This window comes from Amblyomma americanum, chromosome 1, assembly GCF_052857255.1.
Source record: "Amblyomma americanum isolate KBUSLIRL-KWMA chromosome 1, ASM5285725v1, whole genome shotgun sequence".
In the NCBI taxonomy this organism is placed as follows: Eukaryota; Metazoa; Arthropoda; class Arachnida; order Ixodida; family Ixodidae; genus Amblyomma; species Amblyomma americanum.
This window is the reverse complement of record NC_135497.1, coordinates 365837072-365850312: the sequence shown is the minus strand read 5'-3', so window position 1 is coordinate 365850312 and position 13241 is coordinate 365837072. Positions and strand designations below refer to the sequence as shown.

The window sequence follows — 13241 nt, the reverse complement described above, 5'->3', positions numbered from 1 at the left end:
CTCCTGAGGTCACCATGTGGAGGCCAAATCCGTGTCCTGCAGGTAAAGCAGAAGAAGGCGAGAAGCATCCCTTCTACTCGACTGGCTCCCGCGCGGGAAAACAATGTCCTGAAGAGAACTGTGAGGAACTCCTGCCTTCTTGAGGGATCCGAATAACACAGCCCGTTCCGCGTTGTACAAAGTACAGCACAAGAGGTAATGTTCTATGTCACCACACACACCACACGTTGAACACAATGGTGACAACGCTAGGCCAGTCTTATACATCCACGCCGGCGTACGAGCAGAATCCGTGCGAACGCGGTGCAGCAAAGTGGCTTGGTACCTTTTGAGACCCTTGGTCACACATGGCTGATGAGGAGAGCTCCACAAAGAACTGAAGTGGCACAACACCACATCTCTGAACATTTGCTTGACTTCATGAGGGACTCCATGTACTGGAATTCCGGAGAGAGCTGTATGGGCGAGGTTGTCTGCTATCTCGTTGCCTAAGACACCTATGTGCGAGGGCACCCATTGAAAACGTATAGAGAAGCCTTTGCTATGTACATTCTGCACCAAAAGTAGGGATCTAAGACTCAAGGCATCAGTGGGGAACCCGTACTCTAACCTTTGAAGGGCAGATTTTGAATCCGTAATTATGACAGTAGGTTGAGGCGTACAACACCGTAGCTTCTTTAGAGCTGCCTCAATGGCAACGCTTTCGGCCATTGTGGAGGACACGACTTTAGTAAAACGAACAGACCAATCATACTTCAAAGACGGAATATGAAAATCAGCTGCACTAGATTTGAAGATGACTGGCATATTCGGTCTCAAGATGTTCTAGTACGAGCGAACGCATTGCCGCTAAAAGAGAATTCCGCTTAGCGCGAACGTGGGGAATTGTCAAGGAACAATCGAGGCTCGGAAAGGACCAAGGTGGCTTCAACGTCTTAGGTCGATCTCGAAAGTCGAGACCCAGAGAACGAAGAGTATTTAAAGCCAAGTACGCCCGGGACTCAGATCTCTTTCGAAGGCGCTGTAGAAGCGCTCTCCCGGCAACAGTCTCTCTGAGGCGGCCAAGTTGCAGCAAAAGTCTTTGTGAAGCGGCTAACCGAAGAGGTTTCGATTCAGACTCATACAGTACTGCATTGTTTGGAGCAGCCTGCGGAACGCCGAGAGCCCTCCTTAGTCCCATTCGGTGCAAAACCTCAAGGCGTTCCAGCTGTGATACCGAGGGGGAAATTAAAGGGAGCTGGTACATTATGCGACTTGTCACCAGGGCATCGTGAAGCCTGATCATTGAAGCAGGATGGTTTCCCCATTGCTCACTAGCAACTCTACGAAGCACATTGAGCCGCGAAGATAGTGAAGCCACAATCGAGTCCACAGCTCGTCGCCACTGTAGACGTGAGTCAATAGTGACGCCCAAAAAACGTATGTGGTTAACCTGACGAAGGCAAGACTGATCAAGGTCTATGCTCAGCCGCGCATACCGTCGTCCCCTACCTGGAAACAGGACGAAGCCAGATTTTTCCACCGAGAGAGTCAACCCAACACCTTGAAGGTAACTTTTAACTGAAAGCACGGCCTGTCGCGCTAATAGAGCTAAGCGTTTGTGTTGATATACGGTTAACCAAAGACAAATGTCGTCTGCATATATCGACATATGGACATGCCTACAATGTTTTTGCACTTTTGCGGGAAGACCAGCCATGACAACATTAAAGAGCGTTGGGGACAGGACACTACCCTCAGGTACCCCTCGCGATACCGCCCTTTCGGAGCTCATTGTACTGCCTAACCGCACTCGAAATTTACGATCACTGAGAAATGAGTGAATGAATCGCAGAAGATAGCCCTGTACGCCTACGACCTGCAGACTATTCAGTATGGAGCTCTGGAGGACGCTATCATAAGCCTTTGATACGTCTAGGGAAATAGCTAGTGTTGAAAGTCCAAAAGCACTCTGATGTTCAATGTGGCTTATCAAGTCCAGGACGCTATCTTGCGCGCTTAAACCTGTGCGGAATCCAGTCATGCATGTTGGTAGTGCCCTTCTGTCCTCAAGCCACCAAGACAAACGCTTACTTGCCATCTTCTCCATGAGCTTAGCCACACACGACGTCAGCGATACAGGACGATACGAGGCCGCGTCTGTCATCTCTTTGCTGGCCTTCAGCAGTGGGACTACACAAGCTACCTTCCATGAAGGGGGAACGTCACCAGACTCCCACACTCGATTGAGATAGGTTAGGAGCATCTTTCGGTGTTCCAGAGGCAGGTTCTGTAACATTTGATTGGTAATGCCGTCAGGACCTGGTGCACAGCGACGCCGCAGGCTGCGGAGCGCTGTCTGTAGTTCTCGAAGTGTGAACGGGGCGTCCATAACAGACGGAGACGTAGCAGGCAGAGCGCAGGGATGAATTCCTGTTCTGGAATTTACTAATGCATCCGCAAATTCCTCTGCCAAGCACACGAGATGTTTCTGCGTGCGCAATGCAAGCGCCTCGCAAGGTTTACTCGGACGAGAGCCACCAGCAAGACTGCCAACGACACGCCAAATTCTCGTTATCGGTGAGAAAACAGTCAAACTAGCGCAAAAGGATGCCCACTGGGACCTACAGAGCTTGTTCGCATGACGTCTAATTGCAGAGTTGAGCCTGTTGAAAGTTGTCTTCAAGGCTCTGTCGTCCTTCTTCCGCAACAGTTGTCGCTCCGCCCTTCTGCGCGCTGCGCAGAGGTTCCTGAGTTTTAAATCCGGAGTCGGAAAATGATCAGGTAGCTTGAGAGCCGTGGTAGCAGCCATCTTAGCATAAATCATTTTGTCTGTCACATCACCGGAAACACAGGCTAAGTGCTCCCTGTATTTGTCCCAATTAACAACATGACAAATTTTAGGACCACGCAGATGGAAGTCGGCAGTAAACACAAATATCGGGTAGTGATCACTTCCCATTCGGTCAGCTCTAGTTGACCACTGCACACGGACGTCAGGTGAATGTAAGGTTAGGTCTATAGATGTGGGTGAGATTGGAGGCCGAAAGAAAGTGGGACTTCCGTCATTGGCCACGCACAGGTCCAAACTGCCGATGACTTCTACAAGTTGGCGTCCGCGAGGATCTGTGTTCCTGTCACCCCAGGCAGGGTGGTGGGCGTTGAAGTCACCGCAGATGATTCTGGGTGCTGGGCAGCGGTCACAAAGTTGCTGGAGGAACAAAGCCATATCGACCTTCTTCCGCGGGGACACGTATACTGATGCAATGGACAGAGTTCGGAAGGCGAGCCGAATCCTCACAGCCACTACCACAATACTGTCGGTGCAAAGATCGGTGACGTTCAAAGCCACATGAGGAATCTCCCTTCGTATGTAAAGGGCGGCACTTCCTGCGGGAAAAGACTTTATGCTGCAATTCTTGTGAGCGACGTATCCCGGCAAAGACCTCCCTCTTGGCAAGCCAGCCTCCGAGAGGGCCAGTACTGGAACACAGGTCTCTTTCAAGAACAATTTTAGTTCTGCTAATCGACTTATAATCACAGCGCAGTTCCATTGCATGATAAACGGCACTTTTCTAGGGTTTTTAGTTGCAACAGGTTGAAGAAAACTAGCCATCTAGGAGTTGAAGTTCTCTGCGAAGGCGGTGGTCAAGGTCTCAAAGGAAAGCACCAGCTGTATAAAGTTCTTCAAAGTGCCAGGCTGCATCGCTTGGCTATATGAAAGCAGGACATCAAACAAAACGCGTAGAAGGTCGGAGAGATTCCGGCTTTTGAGCTCCTTATTTTGCTGCACGCACTGGCGCACCACTTCGACAAAAGACGGGGACTGGGACCCACTCTTGGCCACGGTAGCTGGTGTCTGCATCTCTTTTAAGGCAAGGGGATGTCCTCCATGTTGTCGAGTCTTGCTGTGATCTGGTCGCTGAGGAACATGGACACTTTTTGCAGAAGCAGATCGAACAGCCAGCTCACCCTCGGAGGCCGTTGCCGACTTGCTCTGATCAGGTCGTGCAGCGACGTCGCTTGCTACCACGTCCCGAGCTGCCGACTCGAGCGCAGGGAACTCTTCACTTCTATGTATCGGCTTCTAAGTAGGTTGTGGTTTGGGGCCACTAATGAAGGACTTGCAACGGTGTAAGGCGCTTACACGGAATGTGCAGCCACTGAAACTCGCTGGATGGTCACCTCCACAATTAGCGCAAGCAAAATCTGCCTTGCACTCTTTGTAATCATGGCCACCACCACACCGCTTGCAACGTTGATCTTTGTTGCAAACTCTCGCTACATGTCCAAAGCGTTGGCACCTGAAGCACCGGGGAGGAGTTTCAACGAACTCGTGGACTGCATGTTTGGTGAAACCAAGGTCAATTATTCCAGGGCGCTCGGTGTTGGGAGCAAACGTTAGCACAATAGAGTTTGTAGGCTTCGCTGCCCATTGTTGTTCTCCAGGCTCCACCCGGCGCATTAACCGTCGCACGTGCAGAACTCCTTGCGGTTTCAAGTAGTCAAGAAGGGCACTTTCCGAATACCACACTGGTACTCCCCTTATAAAACGTGTTAGTCATGTAGGAGTGTGGCAACCGGGCTTGAACTCGTATGCCACCGATCTGAGAGCACCGCAGAAGAATGTCTACTTGCTCTTCTGTTGAGATATCTAGATGAAGAGCCCCTTGCGTAGTGAAGCGACTGCGAATCGGAGCAGATCCCAGTAGTACTTTAATATCATCGAACAGCCTGATAGGGTTCCACTCTCTGAAGTCAACAACTTTCTCTTTTGGCTGAACTATCACTGGGACGCTGACTGTCCGGTGCTTCCGATGACTCACCACTTTGAAGCCATCGTTGTCCATCTCCGCCATGTCAGCCACTTCCTCGTCAGAGGCGACGATAGTTGAGTCGTCCCCACTGAGCGATGATGACGCACTGCACTGCTGGACGTCCCTGATGACTGGCAGATCCCCGCCATGTGATGCCATGGCCGCCTCCGCCCCACTGGGCTCCTTCGGATGGCGCTGTCCCTTTAAGGATACCGGCGCCGGAGCTGCCGTACCCTTCCCGTAGGGACAGTACCGCCTTAAAGACGCGGCCGTCTTCCAAGGATGGAAATAACCTAGTTTATAACTAGAAAACAAGGCAAAATTACTGAGCTGAGGTGACAACAGATCGAGCAGCGTCGTCTTCCTGTTCTTCCTCCTGTTAAGTTCATTGTGCCTATGTTGCCATCATGAGTGCATTTACACAAAACCATTTGTAAGCCCCTCTTTATGTAATGCCTTCGGGCCTTTAAGGATGAAATAAATGAAATGAAATGATATGCGGCGAACATTTGAGTAAGAATTACTAGTTTTTATATTTAAACAATAGAGGTATTCCACAAATACAAATATTTCTAAGGCAGGCGCAGCTTTAAGGCCTAAAAACTTATTCACACTCACAATTTTCCTTATTTATCGCCGAACGCTGTTTGGCATTGTACCGTCTAGTAGAAGCCATTGCGGCATATACACGTGACACCCCGCTGAGAATTAAAAATTCTATTTTTTTTTGTTTTACGTCCCGATGCGATACATGGGCTATGAGGGACGCCGTAGTGAAGGGCTCCGGAATAATTTGTATCACCTGCGGCTATTTAACGTGCGTTAACATCGCACAGCACGCACACGTTTCTGTATTTCGCCTCTATCGAAATACGGCCGCCCCGGCCAGGATCACACCCGCGTCCTTGGTATCAGCAGCCCTTGAGAACACGAAGCGAGAATAGACCCGGTCACCGGCTCTGGCCCCCGGGGGCTCTCGAGACCACAATGGCGCCAACGCGAGCGCGTGCTGACGACCTGTACAATCGTATTCTTTTTTAGTTTTTGGATTAACAGCGTGGTGGGCAACACACGTAGAAGGCTCGTATTTACCCATAAGCGTACGCGCACGAAGGAGCTTTCCTTAACGATTCATATGTGTAAAAAGGTCGGCAAAGGCACTTAAGACTGCTTGATTGAGAGGTTGCCGCGCGCTGCCGCGTGATGAAATCCGATGCCACGCAGCTGGCAGTTCTACCTCTGTATGGCTATACGTAGCCGCCGCCGCGAAGCCGGCGCCCCCTTCTCATCTGCGCGCAGATCCGCATTCAGGGTGCGACGCGATAGCTAATGGGTTAATGACCACAGATGCGGAATTTTTCTTTCTTTACTTAACATTCATAGATCGCTGGGAGTCCTCATACCGCTCCTGGCGCAGCGGTGCAGCGGTTAAGTGCTGCGCCGCTGTCCTGGGATGCCAAGCGCTGCAACTGATGGAATTTATGCAATCCAGGTTGCTCTTCCCAAGCAACCTCGCGCGACCAGTCATTAATTTAACCGCCACCTGCCAGGCTAGGTTGCATGAGGACGCCATTTTTATGGTAGCGCACGCACGCACGCACGCACGCACGCACGCACACACACACACACACACACACACACACACACACACACACACACACACACACACACACACACACACACACACACACACACACACACACACACACACACACACACACACACACACACACACACACACACCATGCACACACACACACACACACGCGCGCACACACACACACACACACACACACACACACACACACACACACACACACACACACACACACACACACACACACGCACGCACGCACGCACGCACACACACGGGGCAAGTAAGGCTTGCGCCTTAAAGAAAAGGAATAAATCTTTCAGTCAACCTTTGGTGGTTCTGCACATGAAAGAGGTAACTTTTTACACGTTAATTCTATTCTTGCCAGCACGTGGTAGTGATCGTTATTTTTTTTTCGTTTTAAGCGTACTTTCTGTGCGTGTTCTCTGATAAAAGTTCCGTCGTCAGCAATGTACCTGTCTCGCGGCTGCGTCTACGTGTAAACAGTCGATTTTAAAAGTTTTCAAGTGTTCGCGCTCTACTGAGCAACGCGCTGAACTCATCGAAAATGTCACCGTGCTGCTGGCTGGTTTGCTGATGCCTAAGACCTACAGCAAAATCTAAAGCCTACACGTTCTGTGGAAACCCGGGCTACCATAACGATCGCAACGTTCGCACGAGCCTGTATCTGGTCACGTAACGGTCTATGCGTAGACCGCCAACAACAGCCGGGGAGTGCTCCTTATAACCACATCAGCTGTGGAAAATGCGTGAGCAGCTCGCTTGTTTGTCGATACGTCTGTGGAGACGTCCTGCGCCCTGTTCTGGACAATAATTCACTGACTAGGGATACGTCAGCAAAAAGCTCTGGGCATGTCCCACGGGCATGCCCACGGGCATGTCGCAGGATTGCACCTGCGATCCACTTTTCTCTTGTTCTGACTTTGCTTTCCACACACGCTTTCCTGCACGCGCATGCTTTGAGGACGTCGGTGTTAAGCTCCTGAACGCAAACCTTTAACGCACTAGCCTTGAATGGCAAGACAGCCCACAGTAGTATACAGTTCGGTATACTGTGGCGGGAGGGTGCAGCCCTTTTGTCAACCGTTCGCTACGAGGCCCGTAACCTGCGTGCGAGCTGGTTGTCGCGATGAAATGCGTAGCTGCGACATGACCAGCTCGCACGCAGGTTACTGGCCTCGTAGCGAACGATTGACAAAAGGGCTGCACCCTCCCGCCACAGTTTTGTCGGGCCCGTAATATGTAGGGCACTGTTTTATCCTCTCCCAACACCCTCCTCTAAGAAAGAGTGAGAATGTCTACAAGATGCGGAGAGGCCAGCCTACGTGGGGCTCGGAGAAGGGATAATTGGTGCCGTTGCATGTAAACACTGCCGAGGGAGGCTGAATGCAAGTCATTAGTTACACAAGCTGCATGGCTACTTACTACAATGGGTCTATCCGTAGCCGGTAATAAAGTCCAGTGCAGCGCAGGAGGCAATCAAGACCCGCATGGCCCGCCAAGTATGTTTTATAGTCCGGCCCCGGGTTTATTATAACGTCTGCAAACAGCGGCCCATTTCCAGGCGTCGGGCCATGGCTGCAACGTCTCCCGTTCACGCGCATGCATATTCGGGGCGAACCGCGTGACCCGCGGTCCCCGGGAGCTGGCACAAATCCTAGGATTGTCAGTCTGCACGGCAAACGGGGTGCCGGTAAGTGCAAGGCCCAGTGTTAGTGAGAGACCTCCGTGGCATCGACGAAGTCCGCGCTCAGGTCAATCCTATGCAACAGACTGCGCTGTACCATGGTAGCCGTATAGCGCACATATTGTCGGAAAGCTGAGAGTTGGCGCCTGGGATTTTGAATTCGGGGGATGAATACCTGCACAAAGCCATTTCTGCGTCTGCAAGGTCATTCTGTTTATTCCGCAGGGGCCCGAGTTCCCAATACGATGTCTCTTGCGCGCGGCAGTCCAACGCCACAGCATCGAGGGCCGGAAAATATAGAGCTGCTCAGCTGAAAAGTAAGTACTTGCAGCACCGGTTCAGAGTCGGAGAACAGATCAGCCAACACTCCAGGAGAAGGCTCTCAAGATATGCGCAGAATTATCTCTCGAATCGCCGCAGGTTGAGGTGAGATAACGAAAGCCACTCTTGAAGACGGCGCCATTCAGTTACTGCAGCATGCTAAGGCCGCATTCTGTGCTGCCATGAGCCCAAGAGTGAATTCTTTGGAGCCCAAACGAGTCAGAACACTCCGCTAATTTCTGGGCCTTCCGCGGTACACCAACGAACGCTTCCTCCCTCAGCGTGAGTTGGCGAGGTACCCATCTGGAATTAAGAAATAGAATTTCGGCCGATTCCAATGCGCACGGAAAATTTGAAATAAAAGCTGGTATGAGGAACTTTCTACGAAGTTGTCAGCTTCGGCATAATGTGTCACAAACGAGAGTTCACTGCTCACCGGATGGCCCACGAGAACGCTGCTCAGTTGGCGCTTATTATGCCATCAGAAACACGTGGGCCATCTTTAGTCACATGATGAGGCAGGGTCAGCCGTCAGCCATGACGTCTGTATAGTTACGATATCGGGTGCACCGTTGCTATCTCGATCTGCATGACACTTCTCAATTCTTCCCCCGAGAGAAAATGAATAGTTTGCTAGACCAAGGACGTCCCAGAAACTAAGTTCATCGAAGCGCCCAGTCTGCCTGGAGTAAAACGAAACATTTTTGATGAGGTTACTGGCCCTGTAAGAGATGATGATGATGATGGATTTTTATGGCGCAAGGGCATCTATGGCCAAAGAGCGCCATGGCGCAAGGTATTTTCCATTTCTCAAGGTGGGGTCAAAGACCCATTTCCCCAAGCATTTCACGCTACAGAAGCCGAGCACCAGACCAGGGGAAAGCTTGTACCCATTGTATCACCGGTGGGTACCCGGCGGCACTGGGGATCGAACCAAGCACCTCCCGCACTCGAGGCGGATGCTATCGTGTGTGCGCGCGTGTGTGTGTGTTTACTTCCTGCAATCTCATTCTCGCACGCCTATTCAACTTCAGCAGATAATTTTCTTGATGTCACATTGTCTCTTGACAATAGAAAACTAATTATATCAAACCTACGGGCTGCCAACACTACCTCCACTTTAACAGCAGCCATGTAAAATGCATAGTAAAACTAGCATTCCCTACAGTCAGGCCGTCAGCTTCAAAGGAATATGCTCAGAGCCATAGGCGTTTTGAAACAATTGCGCAAAACATCGCAGCGTTCTTATCACACCGAAATATCCGATAAAGATAATTGACGGCGTCGTGAAACGCGTAGACGCACGTGACCACGAGTCATTACTGTGCGAAACAAGAGTCCTGAAAACTCGAAGGGACACTTGAGTTACGCCTAAAGCCCGGGATACATGGAGCGTATTTTGGGCGATTTTCGCCCGACGGCGCGCATTTGACGCCCGGTCTCGAAAAAAACGCCCGCCGCCGCCGATCTGGCCCCGCCAGATATTGACGCGCGGCGTCCGGAGAGACCGGAAGCGGCAGCCGGAGCAAGCCAATAGCAGCGCAGAAAGTCTGCTCTTCCGGTTTGGCCGCCTCCGCCGCCGCCGCCGCCAACATGGCCGCCATGGCCGACGAGCTCTGATGTGTTTATTGCACGAAAATGTTGTTATCGTGAAAATAAACGCTTCACGAGACATGAAATGTCACATTTTTTTGGAGAACACGACCGAATCTTGGATCGAAATGACCGCTTTTCCTCCCTGAAGCGAAGGTGCCGAAGAAAACCGCAGCCGATAGTAGCCACGGCTGAGCGGGCATCGAAAGGTACGCGACCGCATGCATTCCAGCGCGCAAAACCTTGTAGATATCTATGCACTCGTGATGCAATCAGTACAGTGGTGTCTAAATTAACAATTTCGTTATTCTGAATAAGGAGTCAGCGTCGCTGCTCTCAAAGAGTTCCCCGCTCAATGGTATTTGCCACTCGTTGATCATATTGCTTTCGCGCTGAGAGATAAGCCCGTTTCACATGCAAGCGAAAATGCCAGCGAATCCTGTCGCAGCGACGGAAAAACCTGTTTCGACCCGTCGCGGCGGCTCGGCGGGCCGGAGCGACGGGGTTCCAACAAGTTGGAAATTTTCGCAGCGACAGAGCGATAGCTCCGCCCCCTGACCAATGACTGCACGGCGGAAAAGCCACGTGACAAGAAGAGGATCCGTGCGGGAAAGACGACAATGTTTGTTTGCTACACGTGCTTCCAACACCATGACAACATTTTTATTTATTTTTATTTATTTTATTTACAGAATACTGCAGGCCCTTCTGGGCCCTAGCAGGAGGGGCAATACAGTGCAACATGAATATACAAAAAAACACTGAAAGAAAATTTAAAACACAAAGCAAAATAAGTTTGATGGCGTCAATCTTCTATTTTTTCAATGGAATCTATGTCACATAGTGCTGTTAAAGGTAAAGTATTCCATTCAGTTACGGTGCGAGGGAAGGAGTATTTAAATAGGTTAGTTCTGGCGGTGAATGGAGTTAGTGAATCAGAGCGGCGATGTCTTGTTGGTCGTGGAGCGGAAAATGGCTTGACGTAGGGATCCGGGCACATTGACAACTTGTTATGTTTGAGAAGGAAAAGAAATTTTAATCTGAGAATTTTACGTCGTACCTGCAATGTTTGAATTCGGTGTGCTCGCATTATGGCAGTAGGTGAATCGGTTGAACGGTATTTTGAAAAGATGAATCGAATGGCCTTGCGCTGGATCATTTCAAGCGCTTGAATGTTAGTTTTAGTAAATGGGTCCCAGACAATGCAAGCGTATTCTAACTTGGGTCTGATTAATGATGAATAGGCTAAAAATCTCAAGTCTGCAGGAGCATGCTTCAATTTGTGCTTGAGGACACAAAGTTTACGAAAACCTGATGCACATACGTTACCTATATGTTTGTTCCAGCTTAGATTATTAGTTATCGTCACGCCAAGATATTTATATTCAGTTACCTCCGAAAGTGGAAATGATGGAAGAGCGTAAGGGTATAAAAGGCTGTTTTTTTTTTTTTGGTTAATGTCGCGTGGACTGTTCAATGAGGTGCTGATCATCGAAGTATCCAAGCGCCCACTTCTATGGGATGTTAAAGATAACAACTTCTGCAATAAGTCGACCAAGGAGACCCTTTGGGAAGAAGTGAGGGACGCAATTCGAGCAATTGACGACACCGGTAAGTGAAAGCACGCTTTGTGGCGAGCTCGAAGATTATCAGCCATATTTTTTCATTGTGCAGCCAACAAATTTTCCTCGTCACACTGGCAGGATTCTGCAGCGTGTGTCAAAAACTGTCTTATGTCCCCGCGCATTCCTGCGTACTGCTCGGTGTTTTTTTTTTCGGTGCGCCGGCTATTGTGCGTAGATGAGCTGTATGAAAACTGTCGGAATCACGCAGCCGTGAGCAAATGTTTTTGGTTCTTAAGACACGCTAGCTGCATCATTTTGTACCCTTCACTTCAATCGTGAAATGCACGACGTGCACGTTTTCATGTTCTCAGCTACGTTTGTAAATGCGGGAGGCGACGTTTCTCAGGCGTGAAGTTAATCCGGGCGCTGAGAGCCTAGTAAAATCGTCTCTTGCGTGTATGTAGAGCGAGCGCTCCGTCCCGCGGCACTGCCCGCTCATCGTAGTCTTGTACGTAGCATTAATCTGCAGCTTCTGAACCGCGCAAAATCATCTCGTGCGTGTCCGCAAAATAAATCATTCATCATGTGTGTGCCTCAGTTCAGTCATGCATGCATGCATAATCAGTAAAACTGCCTTTTAGAAGAAAAAAAACTCGTGCTTGCGTACTGAATCGTGTGTTGTAAACATTTTCTGCAATATTCTTGTGTGCTAACAGATGAGAATTTGTACATGTTCATGCTAAACTTTGGGCCACATGTCTGCCATTGTTTCCTAATTTGCTTGTTTAACATTATGCTCTATACTGCTCCATATTTCAGTAACAGTTGAGGAGATTATTGCTCGGTGGAAAAATCTAAAAGATACGTACAGGCGAAAAATTAAAGACGAAGATGATGGGAAGAAGAGTGGGTCAGGAGCCACTGCAAAGACGGCCTGGCCACATTTAAAGCAGATGGAGTTCCTGAGGGACTCCATGGAAACAAGACGGTAAGCAATGACTGATACTAATGATGAATTGAATGTGTAAGTGAAAGCAATTAACAGCCTGTACATTCTACTCAGGAGCTTCTGCAACCTCGACGCAGTGAGCCACGTGCAGGTGGCCAGCGCAGCAGCCGAGACGAGCCACGCCAGCTGCAGCCCAGCATCGCCAGACTCGAAAGAAGTAGAAGCAACGCCAAATGAATTTGAATGCATGTATAGTGTCCCAGGCCTTCCTGATGAACCAGGACCATCCTGTATGACAGCAACTTCACCAGAGGTTCTCCCACATAGGGGAAACAAGCGACAGAAGAAAAGGCGGCAGGAAGTGGAGGCTGCTGACAGGGACATTCAGGCCGTGCGAAGTGCAATTGCAGCGCACAGGCCAATGGTTACACCGCACGTACGGACTTAAAAAATGATGTTATTACCATCAAGATAAGAAGTAGTTGATATTTAAAAAAAGAAGAGTTCTTTATTTCTTAACAAAATTTGAGTAATCGTGGCAAAATAATGCATAAACATTGTCCATGTTGATGTTTGCAAACCACCGAAACCAACCGCGAGCTCGTATTCTTTGCCAGCAACACTGAGATTCGCAGCGTCAGTAAACGCTGTGGAGCGACGCATGTGAAACGGAACCCTGCGAAAAGCATCGCTGCGCAGTTCCGCTGGTCGCTGT

At 49.8% G+C, this 13241-nt stretch overlaps 1 protein-coding gene across 1 annotated transcript in view; it reads left to right on the top strand.

The window, feature by feature from the left end:
* Positions 1-8446, top strand: part of LOC144115637 (uncharacterized) — a 136848-nt gene extending 128402 nt beyond the window's left edge. Inside the window, exon 4 of the transcript XR_013311484.1 lies at positions 8324-8446. The gene's annotated coding sequence lies outside the window, so the exon portion shown is untranslated. The remainder of the gene's footprint in view (positions 1-8323) is intronic.
* The last annotated feature ends 4795 nt before the right edge of the window (positions 8447-13241 follow it).